This window comes from Nuphar pumila, chromosome 17 (assembly GCF_984573655.1).
Source record: "Nuphar pumila chromosome 17, dmNupPumi1.hap1.1, whole genome shotgun sequence".
Classification (NCBI taxonomy): Eukaryota; Viridiplantae; Streptophyta; class Magnoliopsida; order Nymphaeales; family Nymphaeaceae; genus Nuphar; species Nuphar pumila.
Window position 1 is genome coordinate 5,389,164 of NC_143265.1, and position 6,855 is coordinate 5,396,018.

Sequence of the window (6,855 nt, forward strand, 5' to 3'; positions counted from 1 at the left end):
GTTATAAATAGGGGCTCTCCCCTTTGTATTTCTTAATCCTTGAGGGAGCTCTTGCTCCATTGTAACGGGGTTTTTACCCCTTCTCCATTATTTCTTCAATGATATGCAACTTATGACTTTATGTCATATTTTTCCCTTTTTATGGGTTTTATGTGTTAGCACATTATGTGCTTGTGTTGTTTCCCTTTAATGGGTATATTTGCACTTCACGTGCATAGGTATGGGTTCATTATTGAACCCAATGTTTTTCAAGTCATTTTCTAACATAAATAAAAATTTCCCTAAAAATAAAGTAGACCGGCTAGACACCTGCCAAGCTCAAGTTTTGAGTAACCATCACCAACTGGGCAATCCACTTGTCTGGCAGGAGCCTAGTCATCTTGTTGGGAAGAAGCAGCGAAAGATTGGATACGAGATATAGAAAGAATCTTTCGAGTTCTACAAGTCTTCGAAAATAATAAGGTGAATTTCAAAATATACCGACTCAAAGAAAATGCGAAAAAATGATGAGTTACGACCTTTGAGATCAAATTCATAAATGAACACAAGAACAATTTATTGAAGTGTTTTATACAACTTACTTTTAAAAACATGAGAAAAGTTAAAAAGATGCAAAAGACACGGTGAAGCAACATTGTCGGATTACATCACCAAATTTCAGAGCTTAGAACGCTATTGCCCCAATGTATACACCGCAGAATAAGAACGTGTCATCTAAACAAGTTTTGAAAAGTTCTAATCCCAACCATATATCGTTTGCCTAACCCCAGTTTTCTTTGTAAAAAAAAAAAACATGGTTTGTGTTGGTTTCCCTTTGTTTTGTAATCAGTGAATTGACATGCCTGAACACGACTCATAATTAGCCGAAAAGGCCGACCAGGAAAAAAGAAAACTTCCAGAAACATGGATCAGGTAATATGGCATATGACTGGCCTTATCATATGACAACCTTGACCGTTGATATCAAAACCCAGATTGTGTGCCACATTAATTATCACATGTTAATGGTTTTTGCCTTATTGAAAGTTGTCATAAAGTGAGGATCAAGTTGAGTGCAATTTGGACGTCAATCTCAACTGTGAGGATTGGCAAATCATATGACATATGATGACTTAGTCGATATCTTTACTCTTAAGGGATACCCAATCCAGAGTTTTGATTTAATAATAATCAATCTTTTTCAATGAAAAATATGATTTTTTTAAAATAATAAAAATTGTTGTGTTTTTGTCAAAATTTATAAATACAAAATCCTTCACATGCAACAATGAAATCCCAAAGAAGGGTATGCAGATAAGGGTGACTTTGGGGACGAGTAGCACCCCATCGTTTGGATGTCGTCACCTTGTGTTGGAAAGTTGCAGGTTCAAAACCCAATGGTATAGTTGTATAACTGGTAGGATCCGCCTAATCCCCAGCTTGCCTTTAAAAAAAAAAAGTTATTGAAAATGCATTTTTTATATTAAATTGCCTTACGGAGAATTTACGTTTAACAGCTCAAGCTTCAAACGTTTTTGATGAGCGTCTGCTTTTTCAACATATACTTATTTTTGGCCTTAATTGAACTAACAACAAAAAGTGGCTTGCAATAATTTTAAAAAAAAAGGCCAAGGAATTAACTGTAGTGATGTGATATTAAATGGTTCTTTCCAAAATTACCTATTTAATCTTAATTATTCAACCAATAAAAAGTGATACAAAGTGCTCGGTCCTGTCACTGGATTTGCTCTACTCATCTCTCAAGTAGGATTGCAAATGGGTCAGATGCAGTATGGAGGTTTCACAATTTTTTGCTGTTTTGAATATAACAGCCAAATAATGTTAAGAAAATGGCTCAACTCACTATCGATAGATCGACAAAACGTGGGAAAAAGAGAAATAAATCAATCACACAAAGAACAAAGATTTTACATGGTTTAACAAGAGTTGCTTATGTCCAGGGCCTCACTGAGATCCCTTATTACGATTGAGAAAAATACACTCAAAATTACAAAATAAGTATTGCCCTCTTTAAATACAAGGAGTCAATGAAAACTTATTTTAAGTAAAATTATAAAACTATCTTAATTAAGAATTTATATCAAAGTAACAATCAGGCTCCATACTCAACATATAAGACTATCCCATGTGTTTAGTTGTTCGGACTCATTTGCATCCCTACTCTCAAGTGACCTCTCAATGTGTCCATTGTTTCCCAAGGTACCAATCATGGTTGTACTAATAGTTCAATTTTCCTTTTTACATCAACCTTTGTGAAATTCTCAACTGGTAATTTTTTTTCTCTCTATATCTCTTATTAAAGGGAAACATTTCTTTAAGAGAAACATAAGGTTTTTCTCAGAGCAAACGTGAAAGAATGTTCCTGTCTTTAAAAAAAGAAAAGAGCATGTTTTTGACTAGTACGCTTGTTGCAAGATTATCCTTGAATGGATCAGCAAGTGGAGGATTTGGCAAAACCATGTGTAGTTTTTTTTTTTTTTTGAGAGAGAAGAAGAGATATGTTGCTTGTTTTTTATTAAGATTATATATGTTGGCAGCAAGTGTGGATTTCTTATATCTCTGGTATGTCTTATTTTGTTTTACTAATTTTTGGTAGAGAACTGAACATATTAAGCCCACTTTTCTCGATCTGCTCCGTTGGGCCCCATAGTTTGAAGTGTTTTATGATAGATCTGAACCGTTAGATGTGTTTACCATGCTTGATTTAGTGGGAATCGATCGACTCTTGGATCATGTTTTTTTTTGACAAAAAAATGTGATATTGTGAGGTGGAAAAAATTGATGCCTTCGTTGCCATTGATTTTGGATCACTGAAAAACCTTGTATAGCCGTGATCTAAAATCCGGTTCTCATTAAACAAAACCTATAGACCACATATATATGGTGTTAGATGTGAGAAAAATCACAAAAAAAAATATGATTCTTGAAGGGGCCTAACGGGGAAGAACGAGAAAAGGAGCAGCACCAACACATTAGTGTCTTCTTACTTTTTGTCTTTTTTGGAATAGATCCATCAATTTTTTCTTTTGAAAGGCAAACTGGGTTTAGGCAGACCCTTACCAGTTATACAACCATACCATTGGGTTTTGAACCAACAACATCTCAACACAAGGTGACGTGCACTAACTGCTCCTACCAAACAAGCAGAGGCGGTTGGTAGAATAGATCCATTGATTGGGCCTGAATACTTAACAAAGTACTTTTTTTGGATTTATAACCGGAAGAAATGGCACCTGGCATGAAAACCTTGTGGGATCAGCCTGCCATACCTACAGGTTGTTGTGGTGGCAAAATAAAACTCTGAGACTAGGACCTCTTCCTCCAAAGCCTATGCTACGTGTTGGCTTGCGCAGAGGGGCGATGCCCATGAAAATCGAATCTTGACTGCCGGTCTAACAGCCAAGGCACCAACTCCTTGGGGCCTTGACAAAATACTAGGGCCACACAAAACACAAAAAAAATGGCGCGTGAAAAATCACTGCATGTGCAATGATTTTCTATGTTTTGTGTCCTGATTTTTAATACTCGGCCCAGATCACTGGAACAAGCCTCTCTTTTTCGGGCTTTGTGACTTTTCCATTAATCAGGCAACTTCTTTGTCACCTCTCAATGTTGTATAGTCTTTGCCTCCTTTTAATGAATTAATTCATTGTTTCTTAAAAGAAAAATGACCTCTTCCTGTGCAGTCAGCAGGGTCTTGTGTTCAGGATCAAATCCTGCTGGTGTATGGGGCAGTCGTTGCTTTATCACGTTTGGGGGCACATAAGGCATGGTGGCATCAAGGACCCGGTTCTCAGTGAGGGTTCCTTCATCATAAAAAATTAAAAAGAAAATGCCTGTAGCATCTCTCTCTCTCTCTCTCTCTCTCTCTCTCTCTCTCTCCGAGAGACCATATTTAAATTGATTCATATGAGAAAACCACATATATCAAAATTTGAACTGGATTTATTTGAACCTTTGAGAATCTTTGTACAATACAGCTTAGACAACGATGAAATACCTCAACTATGACATAGTAACATGCGTTATTTTCCATCATGGCTTATTTTATTCATACGAAACATATGAACCAAGATAGCCAGTAAATGATTCTTTTCAAAGGCAGCTAGCTATGCTAGCGTTGTCTCCTCTCTGATTCCAGCTCTTTCCAACCTTATTCGTTCTTGGACACGAGATATATAAAGTGAGGCCCTCTTATCAACACTATCTTCTCCCCCACCATTGACACCATCACTGGCATGAGCTCCACCTTCAATAGCTTCATCACCCTTCTTCTTCACATCCACCATTCTTTGCTTTGTTATGGGTGCAGTTGATTTCCCTTCCACTATATAATCTACAGAAGCTTTTGATGAAAATGAATCAGGTTTAACCTTACCACTAATTGACATGGAAGTAGCAGGCCTCGTCCTGCGGTACAGAGTCATCACCAACTTGCTTTTGATGAATCCTTTATGCTTTCGGTTCGCCTCCATTGCTCACGAAATAGGAAGAGAGAGAGAGAGAGAGAGAGATAAGAAGTTTGCAGGTAACAAAGCTTGAATGGTGTAGACTGTGCAATGGCTATTTATACTAATGAAGAGATCTCATGGATAATGGCTATTTATACTAATGAAGAGATCTCATGGATAAGGATGAAAATTCCGATGGGTCATACTAGACACTAAATATCTGGTTACATGATCTCTTTTCATTGAAGGATATGTTTGGATTGGAGGCACATGTTGGAGTACCCAAACACCAGTTTAGCAAGAACTTTAGATGATATGAAAGAAATGTGCTTGATGTGGATATATCATGAACTTTATTCTTCTGCATATCACTTTTCTGGTTTGTAAGGTTGTGCTGCTTTTTAGATACCGCTGTTCTCCTATGATTAGTTTTTATTTAATGAAATAATGTACCTAAATTTCTTATTCCAAATGCTAGTTTTTAGGAGGTCCCTCCTACAACTTAGCATAATAGGATGCTGAAGGATCTTAAATATGAGGCAGGATGAGGTGTAATCACATTGCACACAATAAGTGTGAGGCTGCCACTACCAAAGTAGAGCAGAAACCTATGTCCAGTCATGTCTAGACAATTCGCAAATAGTGAGATTTTATCAAAAAACTTAAAAACCCTTGATAAGTAAAAGTTGTATTCGGTGGAAAGCAACTAAGAATTATAAGATCAATTGAATGCTCAAGCTCAGTGACTCGTGACCTTTTACTTTTAGTTCATTAATCAATGGCCTTAAATATACATCAAGATTTTGGCCAGGTGAGGTCGGACCAAGGATCAACAGAGACAAGAAAAGATTTGGACGCTTCATACACAAGCTTGGTGAAAGGTTGTATGGAGTTACAAATACTGGCCAACATGAGTATGGAGTTGATCTACCCCCAAATGGATTAAATTCATCTATACATAGATCGAGTCTAACATTTCTCACTTCCATTGCGAAGTTCTAATGAATATGATCAAAGTGCTTTCAAGCTTCAACGTCAACAGGATGCGTGATCTTGTCTTCATCGTGTCGAACTTTATTTGCAAGCCATCTCATGTGTTTAGTTGTCCTTGAAGACATATGCAATCGTTGCAATCTAGAAGTGATAGGAAAGTAGCGGAGCGACTTGTATGAAACTTCCTTTGATCTCGTGCTACCATTGCCTCTTGTCTTTGGCTTGAACCGAGGATGCCCATATGACGGGCATGATATGTTGTTTTTCTGATCCTTGAAATACAACATGCCGTGATTTGGACAAGCATCAATCTTTTTATACCCCATACCTAGAGCGTTGACCATAACTTTCACACGATAGAAATTTTGTAGCAATTTCTCATCTTTGGGCAACATACTCTTCACAATCATACACAAACGGTCAAAACATGATTGACTCAAATTATAGTTGGACTTCAAATTCATTAGTTGAAGAACTGCATACTAGATAGTGTGACTCTCGCAACTGTTCCAAAGTGGCTCATCAGCATCTCTAAGTAAATCATAAAATCTACTAGCTGCATCGTTTGGTGATTCTTCATCTACTACAGTTCTTACATCACTAGGACTCATAGCAGAACCCAGTTCTGTTCCTGCGATATCAAATATCAAATTCATATATGGATTATCGTGCACCACATTCACTCATGCATCAAAATTGTTTCTAAGTTCTTCTCCATGAAACTTCCAATTCTGATAATCACTCACAAAACCCTTCCTTTATAGGTGATGTCTAATGCCATGAGGTTCTACAAATCGATTATTCTTATAAATCTTGCAGGGACACCTAATCCGACCTGTGGGATCCACTGTACTGACACTTGTCGTTGCAAATTCAATAAAACTTTCAACACCATCCATATATTCATGTGATAACTCATTGTCAACTATCCTACGGTACATCCATTCACGGTTTGTAGTCATTTTGTCGTATGATGTTAAGAATAGTATCCTAACCAGTTAAAAGAGAACCATCAGAATGCTATGATGAATAAAATATCAAATTTATCATGCAATATATGATGTCATACAATCACAAGAATTATGATGCATGCATTAATAACTTAATATTTTCATGTGCAAACTATTCATGACATGATACATTCATTTGAAGCATGCTTTCATTATACAATTTCGCATAAAAGCCATAATCAAATTGAAAGTAACTACATGCAAGCATGGATACAATCACATCAAATATTACAATATATCGAAATCATTCATATCAAACAAATGACAAACATGTATCTGCAACAAACACACTTCAATATCCCGCTAACTACTATCATGCCTAGCATGGAATCCGTACTCCAAAAATAAGAATACTTTTTTTCTCATACATTAAAATCATGTTCATCATGATCTCCAAACTC